General features: G+C 41.7%; 1 protein-coding gene across 13 annotated transcripts in view; it reads left to right on the top strand.

Moving 5' to 3' along the window:
- IGF2BP3 (insulin like growth factor 2 mRNA binding protein 3) overlaps positions 1-19,727 on the top strand; it is a 167,138-nt gene that overhangs the window by 51,019 nt on the left and 96,392 nt on the right. The gene's annotated exons all lie outside the window — the stretch shown is intronic.

The raw sequence follows: 19,727 nt of genomic DNA, 5'->3' as shown, positions 1-19,727 counted from the left end.
TAGAAGCAGAGGAGAGTATCTAGAAAAGCCTTAAGAGTTTTTTACAGGTGGCTTTTGGGGTCAGACTTGGAACTATATCCCAGCTCTGCTACTTACTAGTTCATGAACTGATTTTTAAAATTCTTGGAGCCTCATTTTCCTCATTTCTGACATGGGGATGATAATGTTGGCTTGCTTTGGGCAGTCATAGGATTATGCAGGCTGAATCCCTTAAAAAATGCTTGGTACATGTAAGTGCACACTATATTGTAGTTATGACATGAATAACAAATTCATTTCCTCCCAAATTAAAGTTCCTGTGCTTGACTTAGTCAGATCTAGCCTGTAACACGCACACACAAAAAATCCCAAAAATAAAACACGCCAATTATACCAGGGGGAATTTAACGTGGAGAATTACTCAGGTGCTAGAGGACAGAAAGAGCAAAAAGGGAATCCACAGGGAGTAACTTCAGCAAAGCAGGAAAGGGGGCAAGGGGAGAGATCAAAATTACTGGATCCTAGAAGGTTGAAGGAAGAGCCTTGAGTAGCTGAGACTGAGCAAAGGATGTTCCCTGGCTGTGGCTGGTGCCTGAGATGAGGGGAAGAAGGGAAGTGATAAAGCTGGTTCTAGGAATACCCAGAGCAGCTATAGTCCGAAACCCACTGCAGAGATAGGAATAGTGGGTAAATGGGAAAGAACACGTGCCATCTCCGTGTGCTTTCCACTCTTCCTCTAGTGCCTGCTGTCAGCAGGAACCTACAGACAAAGGTGCCATAGAATGTAGAGTCCCACCCCAGGCGTGAGAGGTGGATTTGGAACTGAGAGCTTAATATCCAGTCAGAGTTTATCCCAGAAGTGAAAATGCACCCCCATGCCCCCTGTTTTGCCAGTGCTCTTAGGAGCCATTTCCTGTGAGGATGTCAAAGAAGTAGCAGAATCTAGAACTGTGGCAGAAACACCAGGAGGTAACAATGCTCTGAGGCATTTTATAAAGTCTGCAACTGGACGGGTAATGATCTTTATACCACTGTGATACCTTTATTTTATATTTCTGTTTCTTATTTAATGGCTTTATGTCCCCATACTGTGCTGAATGACACAAGGGGACTCCTCTCTAGTTCTCCGGGTACCACGTCGTGCATGCCTTGTGTGTCATGTGGGGAATGGATGATTTCTAGGCATTTAGTTTTGGATGATGATAAATGGCACTCAAGGGCCCTGGGGTGGCTAAATGCTTCACTCAAGTGTTTTTGGCAGATAAAGAAATGGGAAACTAATTTATGGAAGAACCTGCTGCTGGAGAATTAGGTTTGTTTTTTCCCCCAAATATGTTGAATGTAGAAGGGAAATAGAAGAAACTGTTTCTTCTCCACGTCCATCCCTCTTGCCCTGAGGTACTTGAAGAGTAGATTTGTGGTGTGATTAGAACTGGAAGGCTCCTCCTTAAATAGTCCTGATGGTGGACAGATCTGGATTCTCAGATGCCCTAAGGGAGGTGAATGTGTGACAAAGATTTGAGGGAAGACCTTGGGCAATCAGGAAGAGATGAGGAAGAGAAAGAGCCCCAGCAGAACATTTGCTTTCAAACGCCTTTGAGAATCCTTTTTCTTTTTCCTTTCTCAAAGTCTTTAATTGGTCCAATTTCCTGAATTTACAGGTCATCCCTTTCCATTTAAAAAATAAATTGTGGAGTTCCCGTTGTGGCTCATGGATTAATGAACCCAACTAGTGTCCATAAGGATGTGGGTTCGATCCCTGGCCTTAGTTGGTGGGTTAAGGATTTGGCATTGCTGTGAGCTTCAGTGTAGGTCTCACGGGGCTCAGATCATGAGGTTCTATGTGCTGACAGGGCCCTGACTGCCCATGCCTGGAGTGACTGTATTTTCTGAGGCAAAACTGTTTTTTTTTTAGGTCTGTACCCATGGCATATGGAGCTTCCCAGGCTAAGGGTCAAACGGGAGCTACAATTGCTGGCCTACACCACAGCCACAGCTATGCAGGATCTGAGCCGCGTCTGTGACCTACACTATAGCCCTGCAACCCACACCACAGCTCACGGCAAGGCCAGATCCTTAACTCACTGAGTGAGGCCAGGGATGGAACCCGAAACCTCATGGTTCCTAGTTGGATTTGTTTCTGCTGCTCCACGATGGGAACTCCTGAGGCCAAGTTTTTAATAGGCGATCTGACAAATATGTATGGGGAATGCATACTTAAAATGACAGTTTATTAGAAAATGCAAAGTGAATGTTGGCTTTACTGCAAGACCCAGATGTCAGATTTTTCTTGGACTTAATTGAGGTGAGAAGATTAATATCTTGGGAAGAAGCTCTGAAGAATTGTGAAGATTTGAAGTGTTTTCCACAGTGTAAGATCTGTTTCTGCCATGTTGCCTGGTGTGCTTGAGTGAAGAAAGTGGAAGCTGTCTCTTGGCCTAAACATTAGGGGAATGAAGGAGGGGGCTCTTCATAGTAAAAGCATCCATGGGTTGCATCCAGGCTTCTGACATAGCAGTATGTTGGTCTCTGGTTCTTGATGTGGAAAGCAAGTAACCAGTATACAGAAAATGAAAGTCCAGAGCTACAGGCTGCACCTTGCCATATAAAATATTCTTTGCTTTTTTTTCCTCAGCAAAATTAATGGTTTCTTTTTCAAAGTTCTTTTTGGTTCTTCTGTGTAAGCTTGAGGCAATTTTTGGAGGTAAGTGGATCTTGTAGGAAATCTTTTTTTTTTTTTTTGGTGTGTGTGTGGTGGAATTTTATTATTTTATTTTATTTTTTCTTAATTTTATTACATTTATAGGTATACAATAGGAAATCTTAAAAGGCTTTTTCCATAGGGACATAGGATTGCCCTAACAAAACACTTTATTCAAACACTTTGGCGTGTTAGTTTGAACCCACCTACTAGTAAACAGTTTGAAGAAAGTTGACTTCCAGGGCATAAGGGATGTTAGGAAGCCTTGGCTTCCTTCATCATTAAAAGAAGTTTATGTCCTGAAGTTTAGGAGTGGGGAGTGTGGTAAGATGTAGTAGGAAAGGGCAGAACTACCCTGTAAATTACACTCAAGTCAGTCACAACCACTCTCTGGTTGCAGGGCTAAAGCTGAGAGATGCCCACATTTCAGACCATAATGAAAAATACACTCTAATAAATAAAGTAGAAACCCCAGAAAACGGACATCTTGGGAGATGAGGCAAGTGCTTGTAATGGTGAAATCCTTAATGAGGATGAGTTGGAGAGGTCAGAAGTTTCCATATGATTAATAACAGCTTCTTAAAGGTGGTAGCATCTCAGTAAGTCTGTTATTTTCTTTCTATGTGGACTCTGAATAGAGTAAGAAAGATGGATTACAGGAGACTTCCCTGGCTGCACTACTAGGAGGTAGAAATAGTGATATCATTTGCAAGGTGCTGGCAGAAGAAGGGAAACCAAAGGAGTGTTCATTTAGAAAGAAATAAGGGAGGGAGCAAGAAAGTAGTGATGCCTAGTCTGGGGAAAACCAACAGTAGCATAGTTAGTATAAAATAGGCTCAGAGAGATCCCTCATGGTAAGTTTTTGTTTGTTTGTTTTTGGTTTTTAGGGCCACATTTGTGGCATATGGAAGTTCCCAGGCTAGAGGTCCATTCAGAGCTGCAGCTGCCTGCCTACACCACAGCCACAGCAATGCCAGATTTGAGCTGCATCTGTGACCTACACCACAGCTCACAGGAAGGCAAGGGATCAAACCCTTGTCCTCATGAATGCTAGTGGAGTTTGTTAGCACCAAGCCACCATGAGAACTCCCCTCATGATAAACTTTGGGTTAATGTGTGCTGAGACTGAGAAGACTACCTGAGAGCCTGGGGACAGGTACCATGACTTCCAGGTGAGGAGACTTGGGGAGGGGCTTTGGAGTCTGCTGGGTCAAGTTCTCCGTGAATGTTGATGTCCTTAAAAGCACAGGAGCTGTCACTCATCTTCATCTGTCCAAGTTCTGATACCTGTTTGGTGCCCTAGTCAGATGCCATATGGTCCGTGGTGGGTACGTGATGTAAAACCAAACAGAAATGAGACCAAAGCTTTTGAAGTATAATCAACAACATAAAGCTAACAATATGAAATACTTTAACACAAGCAGAAAAAGGTAAGGGTAAAAAGAGTGGGGTTGACATTAGGCATGAACTGAGCAAGAAGTCACAGAAGGCATTGGTGTTAAATAACAGGAAGAACCCTTTTAAAGTTGCCTTTTGTGGCAGACATCTTAGAGTTGTAATGTAGTAACAGAAAACAGTATTCTGGGGTGGTAAATTTCACCCCCCCCCCCACCACATTTTTAGTCACTCCCTGGCATATGGTGCTTCCAGGCCAGGGATCAGATCTGAGCGGCAGTCTAGATCTAAGCCACAGCTGCGGCAATGCCAGATCCTTAACCCACTGTGCTGGGCTGGGGATTGAACCCGAGTCCCAGATCTTCTAAGAGCCGCTACTCCTGTTGTGCCACTGTGGAAGCTTCTCAGACTTAGCTCTTCAAAGGAGATGGTGTGGGAGAAACCTGGTATGTGAATGTAGACAGAGTTAGTCAAAGACGGCACAGCATCTTGCCTGTTGGTTCCCTCTTTGGCCCCCTGGGAAATCCCTTGGGGGAGGTGTGATATCGTGTTTCCTAATAAGAAATCTGTAAGAAGTCATTGTTACCTGTTTCTGACCCAGAGCTCCTAAAACTCTTGGAATTGAAAGCAGCAAAGATGTCTTTTTTTGGGGGGGGGGCTGCACCCGAGGCGTATGGAAGTTCCTTGCCTAGGGGTCGAATCGAAGCTGCAGCTGCTGGCCTTTGCCACAGCCATAGCCATGCCAGATCTGAGCCACATCTGCAAACTACACCACTGCTAACAGCAACACCACATCCTTAACCCACTGAGCAAGGCCAGAGATCAAACCCACATCCTCAGGGATACTACTGCTGAGCCACAACAGGAACTCCCAATAAAGATGTCTTTTATAACATTAACAATATGATGTTTGCAAACTACTTAAGGGCAGGAGCTACTATCCAGGTGATTAGAGGGTTGGAACTCTCAGTCACAGTGTGCTTCCTTCCTCTTCTCCCCCATCCTTAGGAGAGGGGTTGGAGGTTGAATCAGTGGCCGGTGGTCAGTGATTTAATCATTCTCACATATGTGTGTGTGTAATGAAGCCTCTGTAAAAGCCTAAAGGACTGTTCAGGGAGCTTCCTAGTTGATGAACACATGGGGAGAATGGTGCGGTATGGGGACAGAGGTGCATTTGGAGAGGCAGAGGCTCCACGCCTTGCCCCCTGCATCTCTCCATCTGGCTATTGTTGAATTACATCCTTGGAACAAACTGGTATTCTATTAAGTAAAATGTTTGTGTGAATTCTGTGAGCTGGTCTGGCAAACTAATCAAACCCAGGGAGTGGGTTGTAGGAACCCTCTATCTTTAGCTGGTTGGTCTGAAGCACAGGTGACAGTTTCGGCTTGAAGGTGGCCTCTGAAGGGTGGAAGTCTTGTGGGACTGAGCCCTTAACCTGTGGAAACAGATGCTCTCTCCAGGTAGATAGTGTCAGAATTGAGTTGAATGGTAGGACACCCGTCTAGTGTGTGGGGGTTGCTTATCGGTGGTGTGGGAAACCACTCCCCTCCCCATGTTGAAGTTGGCTCCAGGAACCTGAAAAGAGGTTTGTTGGGACAGCCTGAAAATCACCATAGTTTCAGGACTTTGGGTGTGAACAGTTATTAGAAGTAGTTGATGTCTGTCACAAAATTTTGAAGGAACGTAGTAGATAGTTATGAGACCACTGACATGGGTAAGGTGATCTCTCTTCACCTTGGCCTGACGCTGAGCACTGGGCAGTAAATGGCTGACACTCACTGAGCACTGATGTGCTGGGTGCTGATTACTTTGTTTTAATTTCACAAGAGTCCCCATGTACCCACTTGAAGCTGAGGCAGCTGAAGTATAGAGAGGTAAAGTAACTTGCCCAGGATCATGCAGCTGAAACTGGGTAGCCTTTCTGCTCTTAGTCACTCAAACAGAACACTTCCTCTGAAGGGTGAGTTTCTATTTCTTGTAATGATAATCATTTATTTGTTTTCATTATGCCCCAGAAAGTTGGACAGTGAACCCCGTAGAAACTGGGTCCTCCCTGAATGTGGAGAAAATACATGGTTATGAGTCATAAATGGCCTTGGATAGATGATTTGGGGAGGTTATTGGCAAACTGGTCATTTTAGAGAACGTGAACCATAGTGTTCTTCACGCATCGCTGCTCTCAAAAGGGTCAGACTTTGCCTTGTTAGAAATGATCTTGTGCAAGGTGTTGAGGGGATACCAGAGTTTCCCTGTGACCCCTAGATGGGCGGGGTACGAGGCAAGTATTTCTCATCCTATCTGCTACCTCCTTGTGTTTACCATGCTTTTGCACTCAATGCCTGGGCTTGTCCTGTGCTTCATGGTTCTGAGATGTCATCTCAAAAGAAAAAAATGAAGCCTTTTATTTAAGCTTTTTATTATGGACAATACCAACCTAAACAGAAAGAAAGGCTAATAGAGTGACACTCAGTTTCAACCATTATCAATATATGTAGTCACTCTTTTTTTTTTTTTTTTTTTTTAAATAACTCTATTGTCTTCACCCTGTCCCAGATTATTGTAAAGCACATCCTGGACATCATATCAGTTAATTGAGTAAATACTGAACACATCTCTAAAAGATAATGTTAGTTTGTTAGGGCTGCTATACCAAAATACCACAAACTGAGTGGCTTAAACAGTACTCTTTGAATCGCACAGTCCTGGAGTCTGATACCAAGGTGTCAGCATGTTTGGCTTCTGCTGAGGGCTGTGAGAGAATGACTTGTTCAAGGCTTCTCTCTTCAGGTAGTTCCCTGGTTTGTTATGGCATAAATCCCTCATCACGTGGCGTTCTTGCTTTGTGTATCTGTGTCCAAATTTCTCCCGTTTATAAGGACATCAGCTGTACTGGATTAGGGACCCCACCTAATGACTTCATTTTAACTTAGCTCTCTCTGAGTTAAAAAGACCCTGTCTCCAAATACAGCCAAACTATAGAGATGGAAATGAACACTTCATCCTATGAGTTTTGGGAAGGACACAGTTCAACCTATAACAGTCTCTTTTTAAAAAGTTCATATAAAAAATTAATAGTAACTCTCAAATAACAATCAAATGGTTCACATTTCTTTGATTTTTTACTTTTAAGAAATTGAGTCTGGATTCAAATAAGATCTTTTTCAACGTTTTTCAATAGGTTCCTTTTTTTTTTTTTTTTTGGTGCAGTGTATTTGTCGAAGTTGGTTTATTCTGCAGAAAGTTCCACTTGTTTTGCTGAACTACATCCATATGTGGTTGCTTATTATTATGTTCTTCTGACCTTTGTGGGTCTTGAATTAGATTCAAGTTCACTTTTGCTTTGTTTGGACAAGACAAAGTAATAGGTCATGATGTATATATCCTTCCATCAGGAGGTACCTAATGTCTTTGTTTTGTGAAGTGCCACTAACCATTGGCTTAGATGCATTATTATATGGCTGCAAGATGGTAATACTCTTCTACTATTTCCTCAGTTATTAGTTAGAATGCATTTCTAAAGAGGAATTTGTCCTCTTTAGCTATTTAGTTACTGTAAGGCACAGTTTGTAAAAGAGAGAAAAAAAATGCTTGATTTTTTTCACTTATTTACTACCCTATAAATATTGGTTGCTTTAGCATCCTTCAAGGATGATGAGTGAATTTTGGTTTTTGACCAGTGAGGTTTTTTTGGGTGTGATTTATGAGCTTTTGAGTTTCAAGATTACTGGAATTGTTGTCATTGATTCTCAAATTATCCTGTCTTGAGAGACCTGTCATGTCCTTTTGATGCCTTTTTGGTAGTTGATAGTTTCCTTGACAGTTGGTTTAAGAAATCCCACGTTTATCTTGAACATGTTCAGCTGCAAGGACTGGAATTAATTGGCCCTTTCTCCAAAAAGCCTGGTGTCTTGGGAAATGGTCATGCCGCTCTGGGGACCACATCCTTGGGCATGTCCTTGTTTCTTCATTTTCTTTGCAGCAGTTATGTTCTCAGTTCCTCTCCCTGCAGGTTTTAGTCATGGTTACAGTCCCTGACATGTGCTTCTCTATTCTCAAATGTCAGCATTTCCGGGCACTCTGTTTTCTCTCTTAAAAATTCTACTTGTTTCTACAATTTTTGTTTTTACTTTCCATTGGAAGCAAACATTCTCTTGAATATCCATTGATCTTAGGGTGTCTGAAACTGATGTTTTTCTCTCTTGGGTCATTGCTTTGCTTTCTCTGTGAAATTTAATATTATGTAGGTCACATGGGCCTGGCCTTAGTTATCTTTGATGCTCCTTCTCCCTTTGGCCCTCTGGCCATAGGACATCAAGTATTTTAAGGTTCCCCCCCCAATACTTCCTTTGGTGTTCTTTCCTATCCCCATAGCCACCACCCTGTAGAGGATTCAGTCATAAGTCAGGCATCTGGGGAATTCCCATTGTGGTGCATTGGAAATGAATCCGATTAGTATCCCTGAGGAAGTAGGTTCTATTCCTGGCCCTGCTCAGTGGGTCAGGGATCTGTCGTTGCCCTGAGCTGTGATGTAGGTCACAGACGCGGCTCAGATCCCACGTTGCTGTGGGTGTGGTGTAGGCCGGCAGCTGTAGCTCTGATTGGATCCCTAGCCTGAGAACTTCCATATGCTGAGGGTGCGGCCCTAAAAAAGAAAAAGAAAAGTCAACTATTTTAAGTATCTTAACACGTGTAAGTGGAAAAAACAACATGCAGGCACAACCACCTTATGGAGGGGTGACCGTAGAGGGCTCCTCTTATGTTTTTTCAAGCTTTAAAACCATTCTTATAGGCGCCTGAGCGCTCATTTTAGGATTCTGTGTTAGTGCCAAGTCGTGAAATTACTTTTTCAGTTTCATAATGAGTGCTGTAACTCTTCAAATGAATACACTTGGTCCTCTCTGTCTGAATTACATTAAACAGTTCACGACCACAAACAGATTGCTAATGATTGTAAACAGAAAAGGTCATACAAAAAGAGGTTTTGGGTTTTAGTAGCATTCACTTGAAGTCATGGGAGATTAAAGAAGAAATCGTTGGTAAATCTGTTTCTGGTTTACATGATTCTTCTACTGCTTCACATTTAGATTGGTGATTAGGAATAAGTGTGATCCCATGTATAAAGACTGGGAGGAAAAGAAAGAAGTTAACTACTTGGGGGTGGGAAATAAGGTAATAGTGATCCAAACTTTAATGCTCCATGGCCAAACAACCAAACAAAGTGACTTTTAAAAACTTAGTAATCTTTTTTCTGCATGGGATTGATAGATCTTCGTTTTAAGATCTCAAGAGCCCTAAAAACACATAACCTAACAATGGCTGTTTTCTGTGCCAAATGGTACCATAAATGTGAGGTAAGAGGTTTGAGGGGCCTGATTGAGAACACTGAGAAAGGCGGCCTGTGTCATTTAAAAAGTTTTTTTACTTTTATTTTTTTTGCTTTTTAGGGCCGCACCCGTTGCATATGGAAGTTCCCAGGCTAGGGGTTGAGTCGGAGCTGCAGTTACCAGCCTACACCACAGCCACGGCAAGAGGCCAGGGATCAAACCCACATCCTCATGGGTACTAGTCTGATTCATTTCCGCTGCATCTCAACAGGAAGTCCGACTTACGTCGTTTTTATTGACAACATTTCTGATACCAAGTGGGTGGTGTCTTTTTCAGTACCACTTCTCCCACTCTCCATCACCAACTGGGTGTTCTACAGTTCAGTTCAGTTCTGACACTATCGGATTTAGTGTCTGACTGCACACATTAAAGGCTCCACCTTATAGGACTGCCTTCATTTCAGATGCCAGGTGCAGTGGGATGCCCAGGCTACCCACACTTGGGTTTGGCTGACTGTAAATCTGGAGGGTCCCACGATGCCCCCCACTCCTTTTGGTAATTCACTAGAATGGCTTACAGAACTCAGGAAAGTGCCATCTGTATCATTAACAATTTACTATAAAGGGTAGACCCAGGAACAGCCAGATGGAAGAGATGCGTAGGGCAAGGTATGGGGAAGGGTCACATAGCTTCCATGGCTTTCCAGATGAGTCATTCTCCCTGTGTCTCCACATGTTCAGCAACCCAGAAGCTCTCTGAACCCAATCCTCCTAGGTTTTGATGGAGACTTTCTTACATAGGTACATATGATGAAAGCATTGGCCATCAGTGATAACTCAATCTCCAGCCCCTCTCCTCTTCCCAGAGGTGGAGATGTGAGGATGTAAGTTCCAAACCTTCAGTCATGGCTTAGTCTTCCTGGCGACAAGACCTCCATCCTAAAGCTTTCTAGGGGCCCATTCAGGGTTGTCATGAGAATAAAAGACTTCTGTCAGTGCTATCTTTCAGGGAACTCTGATGAATTTAGGAGCTCTGTTTAGGAACCAGGGACAAAGACCAAAGGCATATATCTTAGGCCACATCGGCTACGACTATCTTACCTTCCGTGCCTGGCATCACTTGGCACAAAACTTTTCAAAGAATGAGTGACAGAACAACAAGTTGAAATGTAACTGTATTCTTTTTTTTTTTTTTCTTGTCTTTTTGCTATTTCTTGGGCCGCTCCCGTGGCATATGGAGGTTCCCAGGCTAGGGGTCCAATCGGAGCTGTGGCCACCAGCCTATGCCAGAGCCACAGCAACGCGGGAACCAAGCCGTGTCTGCAACCTACACCACAGCTCACAGCAACGCCATATCGTTAACCCACTGAGCAAGGGCAGGGACTGAACCCGCAACCTCATGGTTTCTAGTCGGATTCGTTAACCACTGCGCCACTCCAGGAACTCTGTAACTGTGTTCTTGATTCTAAAAGGGCATTCAGGTAATTTAGAAGGAGGCATTTATAAACCACGGAGATTATCAAGTCGCCTGAGTTGAAAAAGGAGGCAAAAAGAAATGAACTTTGATGGGATCAAAGTTGAATGAGGAATAAGGTCACTAAAAGTCAAACCTTGTGTCCTGCACAGTACTTGGGGCTCTCCCTCTCCTTCCTCCCTCCTCTTCTCTCCTATCTCTCACTACTGTTAGCAGTTTATTGTAAAGGATAGAGCTCAGGAACTGCATAGGCAAGGAGAGGAAAAGGTATGGGGAAGGGGCCTGGAGCTTCTTCCCCTATTTACATCCTTTTTTCTCACCCTCTCATACTATTCTCCACGTCCCCGCCCCCCACCCCCGTACTTTTGAAAGCACAACAGTATATTTAAATAAAACAAAACTCTTAGTCCCACAGGGAAGTTTTTACTTTTTGGGATGCTCATTAGACAGAGCAGTTGAACTGAATCACATGCGAGTTTTATTCTCTTAATGCTATGATGTGGACAAGAGTGGGTCAGACTTTGTGGATATCAAAATGAGGTGTGAGAATTAGTCTGTAATTTATGGAACATATGTGTCTAACTTTTTCCCCTCCCACAGTAAGGGATTCTTTTTTTTTTTTTTTTGGGTCTTTTTGCCTTTTCTAGGGCCGCTTCCCGTGGCATATGGAGGTTCCCAGGCTAGGGGTCCAATCATAGCTGTAGCCACCACCCTACACCAGAGCCACAGCAACACGTGATCTGAGCCACGTCTGCAACCTACACCACAGCTCATGGCAACGCCAGATCCTTAACCCACTGAGCAAGGCCAGGGATCGAACCCACAACCTCATTGTTTCTAGTCAGATTCGTTAACCACTGAGCCACGATGGGAACTCCCAGGGGGTTCTTTTTTAAACAATAGTGAAAGCTTCAGTTTAAGGAGAAAGTGAGTCAACCCTTTCAAAAAAACTGATAGAAGTGTGATAGGTAGTAGGTAACTCATATTATTTACCTTCTTTAGAGGATCTCTGTTTCCTTTTTTTTCTTTTTAGGGCTGCTTCTGCAGCATATGGAAGTGCCCAGGCTAGGGGTTGAATTGGAGCTACAGCTGCTGGCCTATGCCACAGCCACAGCAATGCCAGATCTGAGCCGTGTCTGCAACCTACACCACAGCTCACGGCAACACCAGATCCTTAACCCACTGATCGAGGCCAGGGATCGAACCCGCAACCTCATGGTTCCTAGTCAGATTAGTTTCTATTGTGCCACAATGGGAACTCCAGAGCAAAAATTTTAAATTTTAATTAAGTCCAGTTTGTTAACTTCTGCCATTCCCCTTTTATGTATAGTAGTTTTGATGTTTGGTCTAAAAACTCATTACCTAAATTCAGGATATGAAGATTTTCTCCTGTTGTGAACTTTTACAGTCTTCGTGTTTTACACTGAGACCTATGATGCAATTTGAGTTAATTTTTGTATAATGTGTGAGGCTTAGGCAGACACTTAATTCTTGCATATAGATGTCCATCTAATCCAACACAGTGTTAAAAAGACTTTCTTCATTGAATTGCATTTGTATATTTGTCAAATCATTTGGCTTTTTTTTTTTTTTTTTTTTTTGTCTTTTTAGGGCCGAATCCAAGGCATATGGAGGTTCCCAGGCTAGGGGTCGAATTGGAGCTACAGCTGCTGGCCTACGCCACAGCCATAGCAATGCCAGATCCAAGCCTTGTCTGTGACCTACACTACAGCTCACATCAATGCCAGATCCTTAACCACTGAGTGAGGCCAGGGATTGAACATGCAACCTCATGGTTCCTAGTAGATTCGTTTGTGCTGTGCCATGATGGAAACTCTGATTTGGCCGTATTTTTGTAGGTCTATTTCTGGATTCTTTTCTCTTCCATTGATTTATATGTCTATTCTATTGTCAGTGTTACACTTTCTTGGCTGCTGTGGCTTTATATAGTAAGTCTTTGAAACTGTGTAGTGTTATTCTTCTAACTATGTCAAAATTACTATAGTTATTCTGGTTACTTTGCCTTTATATATTCTAGAATTGGAAATCTGTATCTACACAAAAATCGTGCTGAGTGTAAACAAGTCCTGTATCGGTTTTGTGAGATTCATACCTATATATTTAATTTGGGGGGAAGGGTGCTATTATAAATGACTTTATTTTCAATTGTAAAAGACAAAAAATTCACCATTTTAACCATTTTTAAGCATATTGTTCAGTAGTGTTAAGTATGTTAACATTGACACTAATGTAACTTATTCTAAAAGTTTGCTTTTTTTATAGATTGAAATTTTCTACTTGGACAATCATGTCATTGCAAGTAGGCATAGTTTTACTAGTTTTTCTATATTCCTTGCTAACTTTATTATTATTACTATTTTTTTTTTTTTTTTTTTTTTTTTGTCTTTTTAGGTTCCCAGGCTAGGGGTCGAATCCAAGCTGTAGCTGCCAGCCTACGCCATAGCCAGAGCAACACCAGATCCAAACTGCATCTGAAACCTACACCAACAGCTCATGGCAAGGCTGAATGCTTAACCCACTGAGTGAGGCCAGGGATCAAATCTCCGTCCTCATGGATGCTAGTCAGATTTGTTTCCGTTGAGTCATGATGGGAACTCCCTTTTGTGTTTGTTTGTGTTGGTGTTTTGGGCTGCACCCGTGGCATACTGAGGTTCCCAGTCCAGGGGTCCAATTGGAGCTACAGCTGCTGGCCTATAACACAGCCACAGCAATGTGGGATCCTTAATCCGCTGCGTGGAGGCCGAGGCTCACACCTGCAACCTCATGGTTCCTAGTCGGATTTGTTTCTGCTGATCTGGGGAACTCCTGAATTCTTTTTCTCATGTTATCTTCTGTCATGTTCCATCACAAGTGATTGGATATAGTTCCCTGTGCTATAGTAGGGCCTCATTGCTTATTGTTTCCTTTTTTTGCCTTGTTATACTGTCAAGGACTTTCAATGAGTGCAGGCATCCTTGCCTTTTTTTCAGCTCTCCAGTCTTTGATTTAAAGAATAATTTTTTTTAGGGAATTCCTATTGTGGCTTAGCAGGTTACAAACCCAGCTAGTATCCATGAGGATGTGTGTTTGATCCCTGGCCTCACTCAGTGGGTTAAGGATCTGGTGTTGCCATGAGCTGTGATGTAGGTTGCAGATGAAGCTTGGATCCTGTGTTGCTATGGCTGTGGCATCGGTTGGCAGCTGTACCTCAGATCCCTAGCCTGGCAACTTCCATATGCCACAGGTGTGGCCCTAAAAAAAAAAAAAATTAATTGAAATACAACTGATGCACAATGTTTTGTTAATTTCAGGTATATAGCAGAGTAATTCAGTATGTATGTGTATATATAAGTAATTCAGTGTATATATGTATACACACACTTTTTTTTTGCATTTTCTACCATTATGGACTATTAGAAGATATCTAATATAGTTCCCTGTGCTCTACAGTGCAGTCTTTGACCTTTTAGTAAAATGTTAGTTGTAGGGTTTTTGTAGATGTTCTTTATCAGTTTGAGGATATTCCTTATATCCCTAGTGTGCTGACAGTCTTTATCGTGAATGAATATTAGTTTATGTCAAATGCTTTTTCTGCACAAATTGTTTTGATCATACAGTTCTTTTTGGCCTGTATTACAATGGATTTCATTGTCAAATGTTGAACCCACCTTACATTCCTATGATAAACTCCACTTGGTTGTGGTGTTTGTGGAGTTTTATTTTTTGAACATATTCCTTGATTCAATTTGCTAACTTTTGTCTTGACAACTTGCTGTGTCTCTGTTCATGAGAGATATTCATCTGTGGTTTTATTTTTGTGTATTCTCTTTGTTATTAGAGTAATACAACCTCAAAATGTGTTCTTAAGTGCTTGCTTATGTTTTTTGGAAGAGACTTACTGAGTTGGCTTTATTTAAGTATTTGATAGCATTTGCCAGTGAAACTACCTGAGCATAGAGCTTTCGTCCTTAGAAACTGTTTCTTTTTAGCTCAAATTCAGTCTTTTTAAATAGAAGGCTTTTTTGGCTGTTCCATCTTGGATAGATTCAGTGATTTGTAGTTTCTGAAGAATTGATTCATTTCACCCAAGATTTTGAATAGAGGTGCATAAAATTTTGCAGTATTCCCTCATTATTCTTTAAATGTCTGTGGGGCCTGTAGTATTCTGTCCTTTTATTCCTGATAATGGTAATTTGCATTCTCTCTCTTTAATCATCTTTGTCCGTGTTGCTGGAAATTTATCCATTTTACTGTTTCCCCCCGCCAAAGAAACAGCATTGGCTTCATCATTTTTTCCTTTTTCATTGGTTTTGTTCATCATTATTTTTTCTTCTTGTTTTGGGTTTATTTTGTGCTTCCTTTGCTAGTTTCACAAGGTGGCAAGCTTGTGTAATTAATTGGAGACCTTTCTTTTTTCTTTTTTTCTAATATAAACATGTGAGGCTGTAATTTCCCTTTAAAGTACTGAACCCCATAAATCTTGGTATATTTTTTTTATTTTAGTTCAGTTCAAAAGTTTCCATTTTCTTTTGAGACTGCCTCTTGGAGCTGCGATTTTTTTTCTTTTTTTTTTTAAATAGGGCCAAATAGTTTGTTTCCAAAATAATTGGTGATTATCTGGTTTAATTGGCGATTATCTGGTTATCTTTTTTTTGTGTGTGTGTGTGTCTTTTTGCCATTTCTAGGGCTGCTCTCTCAGCATATGGAGGTTCGCAGGCTAGGGGGTCTAATCGGGGGGCCATAGCCACTGGCCTACACCAGAGCCACAGCAACGCAGGATCCGAGCCGAGTCTGCAACCTACACCACACAGCTCACGGCAACGCTGGATCCTTAACCCACTGAGCAAGGCCAGGGACCAAACCCGCAACCTCATGGTTCCTAGTCGGATTCGTTAACCACTGCGCCACGACGGAACTCCTCTGGTTATCTTTTTTATTATTGAATTCTAGTTTAGTTCCCTTACAGTTGGTAAACATACCTTGTATGTTCATACTTGCTTGAAATCTATTGATTTGTTTTATATCTATGTTTAGACACTTACAGCAGACCTTGCCAAATGTTTGTTTTTGGGTAGAAAGCTCTATAAATGTCAAATAGTTCCAGTTGGTTGATACCATTGAGTTCTTCTGTATACTTGCCTGATTTCTGGTGTCTTGTTCCAGTCACTCCTGAGAGTGGAGTATTGCAATCTCTCATAATAATGATGGATTTGTCTATTTCTCTTTCAGTTCTGTTAGTTTTTGTTTTATATATTTTGAAGCTCTGTTGTTATATCTGTATACATTAATAATCGCTAAATCTTCAAAATGAATTGACCCTTTTATCACGATGTAATGTCCTTCTCTTCGCTGATAATTTTGCTCTCAAGTCTGCTTTGAGATGAAATACCACTACAGCTTGCTTTTGATTAGTGTTTGCATGGCATCTTATTATATCTTTTTTTTTTTTTTTTTAAACTTTGAGGTTATCTGTAACATTAGAGTTTGGGCAGTGCCTACGGTATGTGGAATTTCCTGGGCCAGGGATCAAACCTGTGTCCTCATGGATGCTAGTCAGATTCGTTTCCGCTGAGCTACGACAGGAACTCCCTGAATGAGTTTCTTAAAGGTAGCATATACTTGGGTTTTGTAGGTTTATTATTAGCATTCTTAGTCTTGCCCTACTAGATGACAGCATCTCCCTGCTGACCATCAAAAATGTCAACAGACATTGTCAGATGTCCTCTCGGGGACAACATAATCCCTAGCTGAGAACCACTATCCAGTAAAGTATTGTTTTTCTCTGGCTACATTTAAGGTTTTTCTTTGTCTTGGAATTTCAACAATTAGTTTATAATATATCTGGAGATAGATTTCTTTGGGTTTATCTTGTATGAGATTGTAAAAGGGAACAATCCAGTTTTACCCCTGGGTCAGGAAAAACCCACTTCTTCGCTTCTGTGTGGTTTTCTTTGCTGTGTGTCTTCTTTATTGCTCACAGCACCTCACTTCTGACACACTGGTAACCAAATGTGTGGAGATTTTCCCCTTGAACAAACAATTCTCTGTAACATTAGCTGGGTGTTCCACCATTTTAACTCAGTTCTAACACTTTCTACCTGGAGATAATTTCAGATCCCACAGAGTAAGGGCCCAGTCCCACAAAACTGTACTCTGCCCTCCCCTTTCCCATGTCAGTTGCAAGCCCGTGTTATCACCCATGCTTCTGACCATCTAGCTGTAGATAGGAGGTTCTATAGCCTTCCTTCCTTGGATTTGATTGATTTGCTGGACTGGCTCACAGAACTCAGGGAAATATTTACTTAGGTTTGCCAGTTTATTCAAAGATAAAATAAAAAATACAGATGATCATCCAGATCGGGGGAGTTCAGGGAGAGTCCTGTGTGTAGGAGTCCCTGTGAAGTTGGGGTATATCACCCTCCCAGTGTGGATATGTTCACCCACGTTTAAACTCTCTGAACCCCTACCCTTGAGATTTTTATGGAGGCTTTTTCATGTAGGTATGATGAATTATTAACTCCATTTCTAGTTCTTCTCCCCTCTCTGGAGGATAAGGGACAGGGCTAAAAATTCCAAGCTTCTGATCATGGCTTGGTCTTTCTGGTGAACAGCTCCAACCAAGAGCTTACTTAGCGTTGTCTCAGTAAAACAAAAGATAGACCTAGTGTTCTTAGCACTTAGGAAATTACAGGAATTTTAGGAGCTCTGTGCCAGGAAGGGGAGGGGTAGAGGCCAATACATGTATTTTCTTTTATCTCACAGGGGTTGACAGAATTTCTTGAATCTCTAGGTTTATATCTTTGGACAAATTTAGAAAATCTTCGGTAACCAATTATTCAAATATATTTTCAGCAACTATTTTTCTTCTTTCCTGTCTTTCTGAGTTACCGACAACATAAATTAGGCCTTATAGTATTTTCCCACTAGCCCTCGAGCCTCTGTTCATTTTTTCTCTTTGAATGATTGCTGTTATTCTGTCTTCACGAATAGTGATGGTTTCCTCTGTTTCCAGTTTGCTGTTGAGTTCCTCTAATGAGTTGACGAGTTTATGTAGGGTGAGTCTATTTAGGTTGTAAATTTTTATTTCTTCTATTTCTCCTCTTTCTTGGGACATTTCCCCCCCTTTTTTATTCTTTTAAAGAGTACTAACTCTTTCTGGAACATTTTTATAATAGTTTCTTTAAAGTCTGTCAGATAATCTGAACTCGTGTGTCATTCTTGGCATTTGCTTTGGTTGATTGCCCTTTCCCATGTGAGTTGAGATTTTCCTAGTTCTTCATATGCCAAGTAATTTTGGATTGTATCTTGGACATTTTGAATATAATATTATGAGACTCTGGATCTTGTTCAAATCCTGTGGAGAATGTTAATAATTTCTTTTTAGAATGCAGTTTGACCCAGTTGGCTTCAGGCTGCAGTTTGCAACTAGGCTTTTGTGGTTTATGGTTCCAATTTCACTTCTATTTTTGAAGGCTTTGAAGTACTCTTTGAATCTGTCTTGGGCGTAGCACCCTGTGGTGGCCAGTTTGGAACCTGGGTGGTGATACCTTCTATGGTTCAGCTCTCAAAGTCTTGGGTATGCTGTTTGGATTCTGATGCAAGCATGCTTATCCTGGGCCTAAACCCAGGAGTTCTTTTTTTTTCCTTTTTTTTCTTTTTAGGGTCATACCTGCAGCATACAGAAGTTCCCAGGCTGGGGGTCCACTCGGAGCTGCAGCTGCCAGCCTATGCCACAGCAACTCCAGTTCCAAGCCACATCTGCGACCTCTGGATCCAGCTTGCAGCAATACCAGATCCCTAACCCACTGAGTGAGGCCAGGGGTTGAACCAGCATCCTCATGGATAATAGTCGGGTTACTGAACTAAAGGAAACTCCTAAACCCTGGAGTTCTAAACAGCCTCCTGCAGTTACTTTCCTGAGCTCCTCCCTTTGCATGATCTGATGACTACTTTCTGATTCCCGAGGACTTCCCTTTCTGGCTCTCCAGCCAGAAAAGCTAGGTCCTTAGTATCCTGCTTGGTTGTGTGCTTCTGTTAACTGCACTTATATCTGGGGCTAAGTGGCAGGAAGACAGAAAAGGAATAGGATTCAGCCCACCTCCTTAGAATCATAGCTCCTCCCCTTCAGAAGAGTTTTAAGTACCCTTTTCTTGCTCCTTGAGCTGGAGCTATTGGGCTTCTTGAGTTCTGCCTCAGCTCAGTAACAATTTCCAAGTTTTAAACTGTGCCATGTCCAGGCTGGGGCATACCCAAGGGAATAAATCATCTCATATTCAGTGTTATTTCAGATTCTCCACTCCATCTGCTATCGTAAATATACTTTTCTGAGTCCTCCACTAATTGTGTTAAACATTCTATATGGATTTTGACATCATTCCATGGGAGAAATGGGGTAGAATATTCCCATTCAATTTATAGTGTTTTTGGTACGTCTAAATTTCAAGAGGCAAAATGACCTCTTGAGAAATAAATGATACCGAATCACTTATTTCTCAAGAATAGAGTAACTATTCTTCAGTAATCCTCTTGAAGGTTATTATTATTTTTCTTGTAGGTAACCCTTGGTTGAATTAAGGCTGGGCAATCACTTAGCTATCATTTATATAAAAAACACTTGTATGCAAAGTGCCCTTGTGATTCAGCGTGGCCGATGTGTATGTAATGTTAAAAGAGAGATCATTTTAAATTTAAGTTCATAAAAGCCTTCACTTGTTGCCCTTTTCCTATTGATTCCCACCTTTGATGTTAATAAACAAAATATTCAGAGTTAGCACGGGAGAGGGAAGAGTCCCCAGGCAGGAGTTGAGAACAGTGAACCAACTGGGAATGGCTGGGCACTCTTAATCCTCTTTC

This window comes from Sus scrofa, chromosome 9, assembly GCF_054392235.1.
Source record: "Sus scrofa isolate SSC_HxYL_T2T_F1_AM1 chromosome 9, Sscrofa_HxYL_maternal_Yorkshire_Landrace_v2.0, whole genome shotgun sequence".
Classification (NCBI taxonomy): Eukaryota; Metazoa; Chordata; class Mammalia; order Artiodactyla; family Suidae; genus Sus; species Sus scrofa.
Note: the sequence above shows the minus strand (reverse complement) of the source record. Positions and strands in the feature narration are given on the sequence as shown.